This window comes from Diadema antillarum, unplaced genomic scaffold (genome assembly GCF_040938485.1).
Source record: "Diadema antillarum isolate AM-2024a unplaced genomic scaffold, OU_Dant_1.0 seq00000846_RagTag, whole genome shotgun sequence".
NCBI lineage: Eukaryota > Metazoa > Echinodermata > Echinoidea > Diadematoida > Diadematidae > Diadema > Diadema antillarum.
Genome location: NW_027271720.1, coordinates 1,265,998 through 1,282,075, shown reverse-complemented (window position 1 = coordinate 1,282,075; position 16,078 = coordinate 1,265,998). Strand labels below are relative to the sequence as shown.

The 16,078-nt window shown below is 37.2% G+C and overlaps 1 protein-coding gene across 1 annotated transcript in view; it reads left to right on the top strand.

The window, feature by feature from the left end:
• Positions 1–7,559: 7,559 nt before the first annotated feature.
• LOC139740300 (popeye domain-containing protein 3-like) overlaps positions 7,560–16,078 on the top strand; it is a 38,627-nt gene continuing 30,108 nt past the window's right edge. Inside the window, exon 1 of the mRNA XM_071650882.1 lies at positions 7,560–7,637. The gene's annotated coding sequence lies outside the window, so the exon portion shown is untranslated. The remainder of the gene's footprint in view (positions 7,638–16,078) is intronic.

Here is a 16,078-nt window from a genome sequence, read left to right as displayed (position 1 = left end):
AGCACATCTTCTGAGCAGTGACCTGTATAGTTGTAAACATTGTCAAGTAAACATTTCAAAAATCTGGTTAAACAAGATTTTAGTGGGGGATTCTATCAATGGGCTTACACAATCTTTTGCGTGTAAACATTATCCATGTCACTTTTCTTTGAAAGAAGAAGATGATTCAGGCTGTTGAATGACGAACATCAATGAGTTTGTTTGGGATTCAGAGAATGTGATTACATCAAACTACTTCCTGTCATTGTTCTTACTTTTACCACGCTACACTTTGTTACTGTACAGCATTCTGTGGTTTCGAGTTTCGAAAATGGCAAAGACTTTTTTTTTCCATCCCATGACTCTTGTGCATGAGAGAGGGTAACAGACATACGGCATCATACACGTCATATGTAACGTGAACTCTGGTGTTCATGATGTCAAGATTTTGCTCTTGAAATAACGACAAATCATTATTAATTATGTGGTTATTGTCATGGAGCAATGGTCTGTGCATTTGCCTGATTTTTCATTCTCTCTTTGTTTACCGGTCTTCCCGGCACTCTACGAGTCGCTACGCGCTAACCGCCTCTAAACTAGCACAGATCATCAACCACCGATGTTACTCCACTTTGCTCTTTAGCAGACCCCGTATATGTTACCCGATACACAACTAATTCAAACACTGCATCTAGGCCAGAGTAGAAACATGAGCTCGCACATGGGGTTGTTTTTGCTGAATTCAATCCACGCATGATGGAAGGTAAAAGACAGACAGACAGACAGATAGACATAAGAAAACACTCCAGCAACAAAAGAGCTGGGAGTAAAGGACTTGACAGTGACAACGGTTCGTATATTTATATAAGAAAACTCGACCCAAACTGCGCAACGAAAACACTGGCGATGTGCTCTTCTGCTGTTTCCGAGAAACAACAGGATAATCTCCATGTTACTGCTGCATTCCAGGGGGCATTTCTTGAAACATTTTGTCATATATATATATATATATATATATATATATATATATATTCAGACATATTCTGACAAACTGTTATAAACTACTGAAATCCTTGCATCTGATTGGCTGAGAGCAAATATTATTGTTGTCCGAAAAATTTTGTCGGGGGAAAAACGCTTCATGAAATGCTCTCTGGAAACTCTTTCATTCGTCACCTTTCTCGCCACGTCACTCCGATTTCAATGTTCTGGTTATGTAACGAATCATGCATTTCATGGAATGGAAAAAGGAAGTTCCGTTACTCTCCACTAGTCCACTTAAAAAGGTGCACAATCAGAAAACAATGGGGGAGTGGGGAGTCTTTGCCAAAGATAAATAGACTGAAACACGCAAACAAATAACTAATTGATGAAGAAGTAGGCCTACAGTATGAATGAATCACTGGACGTGGACAACTTATCGATCACATCCAATACATTCATCTCACCATTGATAAAGTCACCCTGACACCAACATCAGATTTCCAAACACTTTCCCTCCGGACAGCCACTGATATCACGTCCAATAGACACATCCCAATCTCCCCACTTTACCAGGGCACCATTACAGAAACATACATTATAACATTTATACACTTTTCACAAAATCATCACCATTCTGTGACAGATTTCTACATTACCAAAAATACCAACGATACTAATACTTAACTTCGATTTCCGCGAACTTAACAAATCACAACCAAAAACCATCATTACCGCCACCACCTTTCCTGCCATTACTTAGTCGGGATGTCTTCCTCTTTCCTTCGACTTCACTCTCTTCAAACTGTCCATCCTCCCTTTTTTTTATTATTATTCCTGTTACTGTCCATCAATACCCAATGTTTCCCCTTTCGTGGCTGCGATCGTTTCGGTTGAGTTGTACCTCGATTTTCTGCGCAGACGAATAATATTTGGACAAGCCACACTACAAACAATCTTGAGCACGCCCCTCTTGCCATCAATGTGCACCGCGTTGAATTCTAATCAACGCAAAGACCAGTACCTCTGCCTCGCAGAGTCATCCAAGATTGCTGCTTTAAATTGATAACAAAAAGAAAAAATGATCGACATAATTATCATCAAAATTGATAAAGGGGATTGAGAAGCACGAGTTCAAAGAAACTGGTGTACTTGACACGTTTGCAACTTCCCAGAGAAAACCCATGTTATTTTGGATTAATTGATTCCGGGGGAAGGTGGAGGGGGGTTCCCTCCCCCCCCCCCCCATGAAGTTTTTAGAGGTTTGAAAACTTACACATGATGACCCTTTTTGCGTGTTGCTGTTGACTGGCGTGCAGGAGAATTTGAGCGTCAGGCAGTTGTGCAGCCACCTTGGATGCGCTCAATGTTGTAGCCGCAGCTGGCTGGAACCTTCTTGTCCCTCTTCGTCTGTCCCCTTCTCTCTCTCTTTCGCTCTCTCTCTCTCTCTCTCTCTCTCTCTCTCTCTCTCTTTGTTATATATATATAGTGAAAACTTTGAGCTAAGAAAATGAGTTTCCATAGGGATCCATTGGGAAACCCATTTTCTTTGCTCAAAGTTTTCACTATTTAACATTTCCTGATCAGTTTTCCTTTTATATACAATACCTATAATATGTATGTATATATATATATATATGTATATATATATCATATATATATATAATATTATATATCATATATATGATATATATATATATATATATATATATATATATATAAACATATGATATCGAGAATACATTCCATATAGTAGGCTGTATCCCTGTGCATGGTTTTTTTTTTAATGTGCCTGCTGCTATCATTGGCTATATAAAAAACGCACGCAGATGCACACAAGCATCTCACGAAATCTCACGAATTTCTACCCCCGTTATAGAGTAGGGTGTGTATGTGTGTGTGTGTGTGTGTGTGTGTGCGCGCGCGTGTTTATGAACTTTTAGTGCAGGTGCTAGACTGCATATTTGTAGGGCCCCTACATTTCTGCATCTATAGGCCTACTGGTAGATTTGTTTCCGTCATCAGCTGACTACTTGTCAGCGATCGATGAAAGAGGATACAAAGATCAAACTTCCCTTGCCGCCCACCCCTCCCCCCTCCCGCCAAAAAAACCCCAAAAAAACAAACAAACCAAAAACACCCGAAATCAATTTTTACAAGGTTGCTTCCATTCTGTCCTGAACACCACCCCTCATTTTTTTTCTTTATCATGGAGGGTGTATAGGGCATCAATTATCAAGGTTATTGTCTTGTGTATTGAAAAGAACTCATAGAAAACGAAACACTAGCAGCTCCCGTATAATATACAAAGTTCTCTATATACATTCCCTCTATACGCGAATGCAGATATCATAACAAATCACGTTTTGAAATGACTATTATCACTTTTGGGTTTTATCTTATCAGGTCGATAACAACTAATAAACTACAATAGATGGGCTAAAATTCCTCTAAATATCACATCTGAACTACAGGCTGGGTAGACTTTCTTTTAAAACTCATCTCCCTTTGAACCAAGAGCGAAGAGATATTAAAGTCAGATAATGAAGTGAACATATTAGTTTCTAATGAAATGCAAAAGACATCGAATGTTTTGGTTTAGAGATTTATTACTGGAAAATTAGATAAAATTCACAGTCTTTCCACACGTGTGTCAACTGAGGAGTATCATACTGATGTTAGACCATCATGGCGCACACAATAAGACAAACCAACGCCAAAAAAAAAACAAACAAAAACTGTTTTTAGTACATAAATCCCAACCCTCGTCAGCAACCAAACATGAGGTAACAGCCAAGTAACTTTTAGAATTAGGGCTGTTGCTAAAGTGGAAGCGGTTTTTTGCAAGTATCATTATGCAATATAGTGTGCAGGATTAAAAATGGACGAGAACACGCAGTTGTCCATTACAATACTCGATCACAACACTAGTCATGTCATACATATCGATATCGTTACTCTGTAGACAGCCCCCTCACACCTTCACATGAAAATAGGCACGCAGTGAAATGTATGTGTTTTGAATACACAGTATTAAACACGTCAGCATGGATGTCAAACGTATCATTTGGACTTACCCAGATCATGCCCATGCGCTTATAAAACCCTTTCCGTAAGTCTGTCGGCTAATCAGATGAAGATATGAACTTTGCGTTGGAGAATGATAAGGGTTTGATTGCTCTATAGATTGAAGATGTTTTCTACGTCATCTGCGTATTTAATCTAGGCAAGAATGTTGGCCCTACATCGTTTAATATATTCAAAAGGGTACTGCAGAGCCTCCACACATCCCATTTTTTCCCGACACATGGATAAACTCATACAATTACAGGCTCCCACTTACAATGAATTTAAAGGGTGTGAACAGTTCTGGTCGAGGTGAGGGATGTAGCTTTTAACGTTTTGAGATATATTCAGAAACCATTTTATGAGATGTCAAATAGTATGCGGTTCAAAGGGGCATCAAAAGTTGATTTGATGAAAATCGGTTTTGAAATGGCTGAGATGTCCAAAAACAAGGTGAAAACAAAGAGATCCTAATAAAAATGGCCCATTGCCTTTTATTATTATCCCGTTTTTAGGTATCTCAGCCATTTGAAAACCAATTTTCATCAAACAAACATTGAATCCTTTTTAAAATTACATGCTCTTTCATATTTCATGAGAGGTTTCTCATTATCTCACCTACAAAGGAATGTTCAAAAACATGAATCCCCCACCTCAACCAGTACTGTACAGTTCCTTTAAGGTCCCACGTGAACTGATATACGTGGTATGATACGTACTTCTATGGACTGATCAACATCACACAGCACAGGTAACACCAAACCGAACCTCAGGCCCTCGATCTGCACTGCTTTTCACTCAGTGAGTGGCAAGATTCATAATGTACTTTATGTACTTTATGATAATTTATTTTATGTGCATGTGCATATTGTCACCCTCTGCATAAATGTATTTGTAAGATCTCAACTGCTAATCTACATTCTTAACAAACATTTTGATCAGCAGTTGATATCTTGCAAATACATTGGTACAAAGGGTAACAATTATTATTGATGAAAATCGGTCAAAGTACATATTCACCCCTCTGCATTAACAATAATTATTATATTGCTTTCAGATTATTATTTTTATCTTGTAACTTTACCTGGGCCAATCTTTCCAGTCGAATTCTGTTTTAAAGATCGTCAACAATTTCCAATATTTTTTTCCAAAACTCCATTAAAAGTTTTTGAACTTTGCTAGGCTAGTGTACCTTCAATCTGGCATTGCTTGATGATTTTACTGTATATGGTTGTACTATACGATATATATTGCATATATTGCACATAATTACATATGATTAATATGATTATGCCTACACTCTGTTTATTGCTTTTATACTGTATTGAAGATGGAGTGCGGAACTGAACAATGCTAAAATTGAAGTCAGCTTAATTGACCATTGATTCCCCATTTTCACTGTCCTTACAAACACAGAGATTGATATGATGCGAAATGGATTACCTTCCAGATGAATGTTTAACTTTGTCGAGGATTTTCGTTTTTAATTTCCAGTATTTCAACGACAAAAACGAAGATTGCTTCTATGGTTCATTATCAAGTATAGGACTCCTGTTAGAGGCGACTTCTGATGATTTTCAGACTTTAATTCCAATTGAGGAACACTTATAAATTGATGTGTACTGAGTACAGAGTTTTAGAATATATAGTGTTTGAATTAAGGGATAAGAATGTTTTCAAAGTTCATAACAAATCGCAGTGAACGAGGATGACGACATAGCATCCTCGCATAAGAATGCGTGATTGGGCTCAAAGGCAGCAGAACAAAAGAAGAAAACATGCAAAAATTATACCCAGGTGGACTTGTTAGGAAAGTGCGTATTGTATAATGGATTACATTGCTAGGTGAGCCTCCTATGTCCTCATCCTTGTTCAGTGTATTATGTTTTCATTTTTAAGAATATTGCTTTATCTGCTCAAGGGCCACAGTAAATTCCATGAATCTAAATTTGATACTGCCGATTTATGTACTACATGATAAAACATCTGGAATGTCCCTTTAAAGTGAGCTCATGAAAGCTAGAGACTTTTAGATGTTCTTCATGTGATTAGCCCCCCCCCCCCCCCCCAAAAAAAAAAGAAGTTCAAAATGGAAACCATTACAATTTTCAGCAGTGTCATGGATGTTCTGGCCATATCTTTTAGTCCATTATTCAGCTAGTGACAGCAAGTAAATCAAGATAACAAGAAAAAAGATTGAAAGTAATGTGGCATATTGAAACAATAAATGCTTCACTTTAACTTAATAAAATATGAATTTACTTGTATTGATAAGCCGTATACACCCTTACCACTGACGCTTCAACTCTGAGCCTGCGCAGATGAGGTCAAAGGTCTTCCGTCGGTCTTGCCCGTCAGCTTATGATGGCCATCACTGATCTTTATAGGAAGTATCTGGATATCTCATAGACCAATCGCTTGAAGCCACCACACCGCCATCTTAGCATGCACATTGCCCGTGCACCTGTGTGCGGAGGTCACGACATCACGTGATCTTGGTGTCAGACTCTGCTGGAAAATCTTCGTATAGTTCCCCCATATCCCCATTATGGTAGAATGTGCCTGGTAAGATGGCGGCGCGGTGGCTTCACTTGTTTGTAAAGCGTTTATGGGCCAATACGATATCCAGATAACTTTTACAGAGATCAGTGGTTCCTACCGTCAAGTTCAACCTGTGAAACGCGTTGAAAATCCACGTGATCAATTTCAGCATTTATTTTGCGTGTTTTGTGGCATCTTTCTCTCTTTGTTGTTCCATCATCCGGAGGCATGTACCCCCTCCCCCTCTACCTATCTATCTATCCGTCTATCTTCCTAGTTCTCTCTCATATCTTTATATGTTTTCCTCTTGTTCTTGATGAAGGCACATCCAGTTTTGTATTGCCGCTATTGTGCCCTTTGCGATGATCTAGGCAAATACGTTTGTGTAACATCTGCGAATGCTCTTCCATGTTGGAGTTATTAAATCCATTTTCCAGTTGAGCTAGAACAGCAAGTTCAGTTTTCAGTGTTATACCAATGCATCTAAATGAAGAAAAAAATCTAAAGGCATTCAGAGTTCATTTGTATAATGTAGTATCCATTGTTGAAGGAAAACATATTCGCGTATTATTTTCTGGGGACGGGGAGGGGGGGGGGTGGTTTCTTTGCCAGTAATATTTTATACAGTAGAGAAGTCAAGCAGCCAAATATGACGGCATGCTCAAATGTAAGCAAAACACAACGAAGCCCCTGACAAGGTCTTAATCATTTCCAGGTCCAGAAAGAAAGAGAAAACGGAGTTAAAAACACTGGGTTGTGTTTACAGTTCGTGAGGTGTGGATCATGTATTCCTACGGACAAGGCAGTCGGAAAGCCAACCTATGGCGTCATCACCGGCTACGCCCGTACATTCGGAGTGGGCAGTCGCTGGCGCATTGCATACTCCTTGCATACTAGACATTCTTTGCGTGCCACTAAATCCCAACGAAGAAAATTGTACTGTGGTGTTTTGTATCGTCTGCAACGGACTTGACCAACGCATCAACTGAAAGGCCGTATGTCGAACATGCCTGGATTGGCAAAGGGTACGTGAGATTTCCAGTTTTCTTGTGTCTTCTTTGCTCTCGCTGGTAATTATAGTCTTTATGACGTCTTTTCCGATTTCAGAATTAATACAGCAATCATAGCGTTTTGATTCCATCGCGCTAACTACACGTAGTTTTGCTTTACCTTGTTAGTTGTAGATTCATAAAGGCACAGCGTGATGTTAGTAACGTACAGGTACCATACTTACCAAGCGCTCCACCCCTGTGTTCCTTTAGTAGGCAGTGTGGTAGCAAGTAGTAAGTGCTTAATCGAGTTATGGTCACCGGTTGCGCCACAATACCATCAGAAACCGCACACATTCAGGAAACGGCAGGTGTAGATTGCCTTTTGTGAATGCTGCCGAGATCAGACATTTTATATGTATGTAACCATGGAGATCGTACGTACGTTTTATTTTTTTTTTCTGGTCCTTACCAAAGAGCGTGCAGTGTATGGAGAGTTGGAGTAGTGCAATCGTCCAGTCATTATTATTGAGGCATGAGTTGAATTTGTTTTTTTTTTTATCTTCAGTTTAAATCTCTTTGAGAATCTCATGATTTATCTTGTCCAGGCGGCGTTGTTAACCTGATTTTGCTATTTCGTGTGCTGTATTAACTCTGTTTAAGTATTGATTATGTCCCAATTGTGTCTTGTGTTCCTCTTGTCGTGTTGTGTATTTATTACATTTTTATGTCTTTTCCCGTAATTTGTACTTTCTCATACTTTAAATTTTCATATGAATTTTGTGAGAATGTTTTTGCATGGATTTTATTGTAGGGGTCCATAATATGCAACCTCTGGTTTTCAGAGTATAATTTAACAACAGAATCTACCTTCATTAATATAAGAACCGTACGTACTCAATTGTCGGGCATCACCTGTATTCACAAAGATGTATGTATCACATATACACATATATGTATATGTATATACATATATATATGTATATATATGTATATATATATATATATTTATGTATATTGGTAATATATATATATATATATATATATATATATGTATATATATGTATATATATATATATATATATATATATATATCATATATATATATATTTATGTATATTATTTATGTGTTTGGTGTCTTGTTTCTAAAACATGCGCTTAATTTCCTCGCCAGGATAAAGCGTTTTAATGCCATTTTAGGTTTTAATCTCATATATATTTATATTCCATGTCTAGATGGACGTTTGCATTAATTCGTAGATGTTTGAATGCGCAACGCATGTCATTGCAGCTATTTAGTAGGGCCTGCAGTTGGCATACATGTCACCTGAACTTGTTGCCATTACTCTGCGCGTCACTCACTTTCCGCTCCACCTTTAAATTTCTCAAAGGAGAATGAAACCCTGATTATTATGTATGTAAATTCAGTGAGTTAAAAAACATATATTATGTACAATAAATCAATGAAGTTTGATAAAAATCGGACAATCCGTTTTAAAGTTATATATTTTTCAATTTCGGCATACTACCACCGCTGGATATAAGAAGACTACAGCAACTCGTGATGTCACAATTGGACAACGATCTATCGTTACGGAGTAAAAGAAAATGTAAAGAGAAATTTACATATTTTCAAAGGATAATGATAAAGCACTTTGAGTCCCTTTTTTTAGGAATGCTGGGGAATAATCGTCGGGAATGAATTAAAGAATTAAATAATATGAAATTAAATGAAATAACATTCATACCTTCAACATAAATATGTCAGTATAACACGTGGAAGGAATTTGTACTTGTCAGTAAAAACGATAATTTTGTGGAATTCTCTTCATATTTTCTTCTCTCCAAACTTCACTGATGATTGTGTTCAACTAATACTTCAGCATTTACTCAATCCACATACATGTATTTTGGTTTCATTGCCCTTTTAAGAAGCAGTATGGTAGCAAGTATATAGTAACGTTAAGTAATCAAATTAGTTATGGTTACGGTTTGCGCCACGGGTTATATTTCGCATTCTGTTTAAAATAAGAATATAATTGAATTGAAGCGACGAATCGAATTGACTGCTGTAAGGCTTCCTACACCCGATGATAATTCTAATTGCCTTTTGATTTCCGATTTCCATTCATTAATCATACAAAGTTTAGAACGATTTCCATTGATCAATCATACATTATAATATGTTTATTTTGAATGAAAAGGAAGAGAAAGAAAGAAAGAGAAAGAAAGAAGACGAGAGAGAGAAGGAGGAGCAAGAGGTGGAATAGAGCGATAGGGGGACAAATCTTAAAGATAAAACATAGCTACGCCTGGAGAAACTGTCGATTTCTTTTCTACAATAGACATATTGATTATGCATTCATAAGAAACGTGTGAAATAAGGTTGTGATGATAAACATTTCAGTTGAAAAACGACGACAATGTAAAATATTCGCCAAAAAGACTCGCCGGAAGTACTACAGTCTCAGAACATTACCCGATCGGGGTTACTATGTAATTCTTATAATTGATTATCGAAAATCGACAAGTCGCAGGCCACTGCAGTATCCTCTGGTCTTCTGAAAGTGAATCGCATGCAACTTGTTAGGAAAAAAATTTACGATTAATACTTTGGAAAGATCGATCATCACGAAACGTTCTCCAACTACCCACTACAACGAATGGTTGTGGGGAACGCTTCATGAAAAAAAGATAAGAAATAAATAAAATAGATGCCTACGATTGAAATTCTTTTACACCCTTGATCTCATAATGCTCCAAAACAACTCATTATCCTGTAAAATCGCGTCAGTCAGAATTTTTCTTTTCTTGGTAGACCCTTCCGATGTACATTGCGAGCAAATTCCAACTGGTAAATGATGAATTTTGAACCAAAAAACTGTGTTTTGGCTTTTAGTGCAATACCTCACACGATGTTCAAGATTAATTGTGACCGTGCACCTCAAAACGAACATAAAGTCGCACACACTGATTTTGCGTGAGGACTGAAAATAAGTGAAATGGGTCAACCTAGCCGAACCTGACTTTTTCATATTTTTTGAAAGAGCGGGTCTTCTTTTACATTATGCTAAAATTTGGTATCATAAAACGGGCAGAAAAGTGTGTTTTTTAGCAGTTTATCTCGTACTTGTTTCTACAGAATAGTGTGATTAGGTATGTCTTTAGAATCCCTTTTTCATTTCTGAAAAACCTTGTCCACACTCTTCAATTTCAACTCTAATAACTTTTGAAAGGATAGTGCTACTGCTTTAAAAGTTGGCATTAATTATGGACAGAATGTGTTAATGAGGCATGCTTAATTTCAGTTTAATCTTATAATCCCTTCATTGTTGTTACTCTGGTGGTTTACATCCTGTTTTTTTGTCCCATTCATCGCACAGCCAGCACGGTTTGGTAAAGATTAAGCGCTTGAATAGACACTGTACTTCAGAGCCTCTTTTCTCAGTTCACACTTTTCCTGAGTTTGTGCTTTCTTTCCGATATTTAGATAGATTAGGAGAGTCCATTTGATTTGAGTAATACATTATTTTAAAGCTTAAAGTCTGTTCTTTCAGAAAATGGTCTGAACTAAAAATTCATGTCTGGCGACTTTTTGTTTGTTTTGAGGTGCAGGGTCACAATTGAATAGATTCTAGAGTAAAACCAAACACGGGGAACAACGTCAAAGGTTTATGCAAAACGGACCCCCCCCCCCCCCCCCAAAAAAAAAAAAAAATAATAATAATAATAAAAATCAAGCTTTACACGTTTTCCTATACATAGTCTGACTTTAAATAAGAATCAGATGTGTCCCTTAATGTCCTAGATTTGTAACATTCTTGCAAATATCACTTCAAATGAGAAACAGGGTTGCATTTTCCAAATCGTCTGCATGACTTCAGCCATAAGTTTGTGTTTAAGTCGATGAAAGAGTTGGGAGGTGGCCTTCATATTATGCGTATTAATGTTCCGTGAAAACACGCAAAAGTTCGGAATTCCGTAACTTTCTCAATAGATATCCGTTTTTGCTGAAAATTGTGATATTGCATATGTGATAAATCTGTCATATGATTTTACTGTGTTTTGTAAAGTCAAACTGGAATTCGGTGTGTTTTATGCTAAAAGTAAAGGTCATTGCGGAGGTAGGTATAATAGTCAACAACAGAAGCATGCAGACTGTTTTCTCTCCGTTCCTATTGAATACATTTCAGCAGCCTTCCGTAGCATTGCTGTTCAATTGTTTTCTCCAGGGTCCCTCAACCCCCCACGTGCGAAGTGTCTCTTCCTCCACCTTCTCTCTCTCTCTCTCTCTCTCTCTCTCTCTCTCTCTCCCCATCCCTGTTCAAAGCAATTTAAATGTATAAATGGAGTGAATTCATACAATCTTTGGCAAAGTTTTTCATTTGAGAATCAAACCTAAACCATGTCATTTAAGAATGTTCAACCATGTAAGACTGTTTGTTTGTTTGTTCTTTTTATTGATACTTTTAGCGAAACAGATCTATTGGTCAAATTTACATCATTGTGCGATCAGTCGAAGAAATAATGTAATCATCATACAAGTCTTCCCTTTATCTATACATACAATTTCTCTAGATCGAAAAGACTAACCCACATGTAGTGCAACAATAGTATAATCTACAAACAATGACGTTTTTCTTTGTTTGCTCGTTTGTCGTTGTTTGAAGTTGAAGTATGAATATCATACTTTTGTTAGGTGAGATATATCGATACTTCTCATTTCTATATAACAAAAGCTACGGATTGCTCTTTAATGAAAACAATACAAATTGACAGTCATATAGCTTTCTGATTTCCTGTCCGAAGTGAAAGGAGGAATAACTATAGCTTTCATAACTAACAAGAAAATATGATTCTGTTTTTACTCTTAAATATGTATGCGAAGAAGATAAGAGGGTTTTTTTCTCCTGTACGAATTCCAGTAAAGATTTATGCGCACAGAGTGAGACTAGTAAGGCCATGCCATCGTCTTCTCTTCTAATTAGCATAATTATAACGATTTAGGCCTACATCTAACACGTGCGTGGAAAATTGAAATCTCCTGTCCTTATTTTTTTCGTTTGTCATTACCCATTTTGCCTGCCTTCAGCCCACACATCTTCACGAAAATCACGAAGGACCATGCACAAACAGGAACAGCATACAAATTCATGTCTTTTTTTTTCTTTTTATTCTTATTTCTACACATTTTTTTCTACTCGTTTATGATGGCCAGTGGGCAATTTCTAGTCCATAAGACAATGGCGAAATCTTCCGGGTTTCATTTTGCTTGTTTATTTGGTATTTTTTTGTTTTGTTTTGTTTTTTTGTTCTGGCTTGTACTCTTCTTTACTCAATTTTGCCGGCTTTCAATCCATGAATTTCCTAAGCCATCAAGGAACACCACGAACACAAAGAGCTGATAGAGGTGTTGGGGGAAAGCTCACAGAAAATTCCATTTATTCATTTCTCACGACTTTCGGAGACAGTAATTTGAAGGTTGCCACACATTTACCCTTGTCCGCTCGTGTCACGTTAAATACTCGACGACTACTAGACGTCAGGGAGCTTTTCCAACGTGACTCATTATTTTGACGCCCGCACAGCTCGCCGGCGCGAACTCTCTCAGAAAATTTGATTTGAAAGTGAGTCGTTGTTGGAAGTATCACGACAAAGAACAATAGTGTGGGGCAGGGAAGGTCGATATGAAAAGGAAAGTATAATAGGAAAGTACTTCGTCCGCGGCGGTTTTTTTCTTTAAGTTCCTTGTGTTTTATCTCGGAGTATGCGCGCTATCAAATTGCCATGCACTTAGAAAACTGCTTTGCCTTATTCGCTGACAGAGAATTAAAGGGATGATACAGTTTTGGTTGAGATGGGGCTTCAGGTTTCCAACTTTTTTTTGAAGATGATTATATTTTAAATGATGAGAACCACTTATTACATATGAAATGCTATATCATTCTAAGAGGAATGCAAAGTTTACTTGATGAAAATTGGGTTTGAATTGGCTAAAATATTCAAAACAAAGCATTCCTAATTAAAATTAGGATCGCTTTAATTGTTTTTCTTTGTTTTTGGATATCTTAGCGATTTTATAACCGATTTTGATAAAACAAACTTCAGATTATTCTTAGAATTGTATGCTTTTAACATTTCATTATATGGTTTCTAAGTATCCCACATAAAGTCAAAAGCTGAGTCCTCACCTTAACCAATACATCTCTTTGAGACAAAGTGAAATTCTGTCTCAGTGAAAACGGCGACCTCGGGCAATCGCTATGTAAGGGATGTCAATCAGACAGACTGTCGTGTTTGCACAAATATCTTAAAAAAAAACTCGCTTTGTAAAGCAACTCTCACATCTAATTTTTTAGAACGTTGTGCAATTCAGTCGAGAATGCCACTTCTAGTACCTCCACGAGTATGATGCCTGATAATTGCAATGTGTGGTTATTTCTTTTCATTCAACTGTTCCCTATTGAGACAAACACCACGGTCACACAGTGTGGTTTATGTGGAAATGTCCCAATTTCACATAGTTACTGTGTGAAATTTGGACATTTCCGCATAAACCACACTGTGTGAACAAACACGGTCACCCAGTGTGGTTTATGTGGAACTGTCCAAATTTCACATACTTGTGGTTACAACGTGAATTTGGGATATTTCCACATAAACCACACTGTGTAACCGTGTGTCTGTTCCATACGGATCGTTGCTGTTTCTGTTTTTCGTTCACAAAAAAAAAAAAAAAAACCTTCCGGGGCAAGATTATGCTCGTGAACTCATCTGTCAATCATTGCTAAAGTGTATATAGTCCTAGTTACATGATTAACTCTTTCTGTGCCATAGAGAAAAATGTGCACATATTCCACACACCAACATATGTGCAGGTGATAATGTGTCCCGTGAAGGATTAAAAGGCATTGTAATGCACCTTCCCCTTGACGAATATTACTTAAATGTTTCACCCCGATGTTTTAGTTAATCATTTTAGGAACATGGAAACATCATAGTTATGCTCAATCTCAGAATTAATTCTCAAACAGTTTGAGGTTCAAAATTTCTTTGAGACAGGAAAATATGTTTGCGTATTTGACTTCAACCGTTCGCGAGTTTGCCTAAATTAATAAAATGATAAGAATGATAAACGTTTTTAGAAACCTGAGTTTTCACTTTCCTTATTGAGTTGTTTTGAAGTCCAGGTTTACAGTTCTGATTCAGTCATAAGTAATATCCAGTGTCGCCCACCTTGAAAGCCTCACTTGTGTGTCTAACTTCTTTCCGTGTTACGACAGATGTCTTGTTACGTGCTACTAAAAAACATCTGGTGTTGTATAAACAGAAACTAACACAGTCAGCATCAAAGGGATGGTATAGTATCGGTTGAGGTGTCAATTCAGCTGTTCGCGAGATACTTACAAGCCACTTTATGAAATGATAAAAAAGCATAAAATTCTATAAAAGTGGAATTCAAAGTTTATTTGATGAAAATCGGTTTTGAAATGGCCAAGATATCCAAAAACAAAGTAAAACAAAGCGAACACAATTTCTAATAGGTGGGTCCAACCTTTCGTATAGGATCACTTCGTTTTGGATGTCTTGGACATATCAAAAGCAATTTTCATTAGATAAACTTTTAATCCCTCTTAGAAATATATGCTCTTTCATATTTCATTAGAGGTTTCTCGTTGTCTCAAAAAATCATCATAAAAAAGACATTGCAAACCTCAAACCCAATCTCAACCAAAACTGTATCCTCCTTTTAATGTTGCAATTATGCCATATTACACGATGATGCTAACATTTCAATCTTAAAATTGGAACTTTATGAGTAAAAGAGGAGATTTTCTCCTTCGAGCCCTTGATCATGTAATACTTATTTTTTATGCCTCCGCCAACGAAGTGGCCGGAGGCATTATGTTTTCGGGTCGTCCGTCCGTCCGGATCTCAAGAACCGTGTGGTGGTTTTACATCAAACTTGGTATGGGGGTATATCCGGGGGGATAATACTTTGCTTGGATTTTAGGGTCACGGGGTCAAAGGTCAAAGGTCACAGGTTATTTAGTGAAAAAAAGGTTGAAATTTCATGTTTTTCTCCATATCTCGCAAATGGTTCAAGGTATCTTCATGGAACTTAGTATATATGCATGTACCGATTGGCAGTGATTATCTAGGGAAGTTGGGGGTCATGGGTCAAAGGTCAGGGGGCAAAGGTCAAGGTCAACTCCTCAAAATATCACTACTTTCCTTATATTTAACTTGATGTATGCATGTATTACCCAATATATATTCTGTGGGAAGTTTCTTGCCAAAAGGTCAAAGGTCAAGTGAAAGTGCTAAATTGCACTTTTTCCTCCATATCTCGGAAGTAACTCAAGGTATCATCATGAAACTTACATATCTATGCATGTTCCACCTAACAGTAATTCTCTTTGGAACTGTGAGGTCAAAGGTCAAAAGCCAGGTTTAGATAATACTATTTTACCATCTGATACTGAAATTATACTTTTTCTCAATACCTTGAAAATTACTCA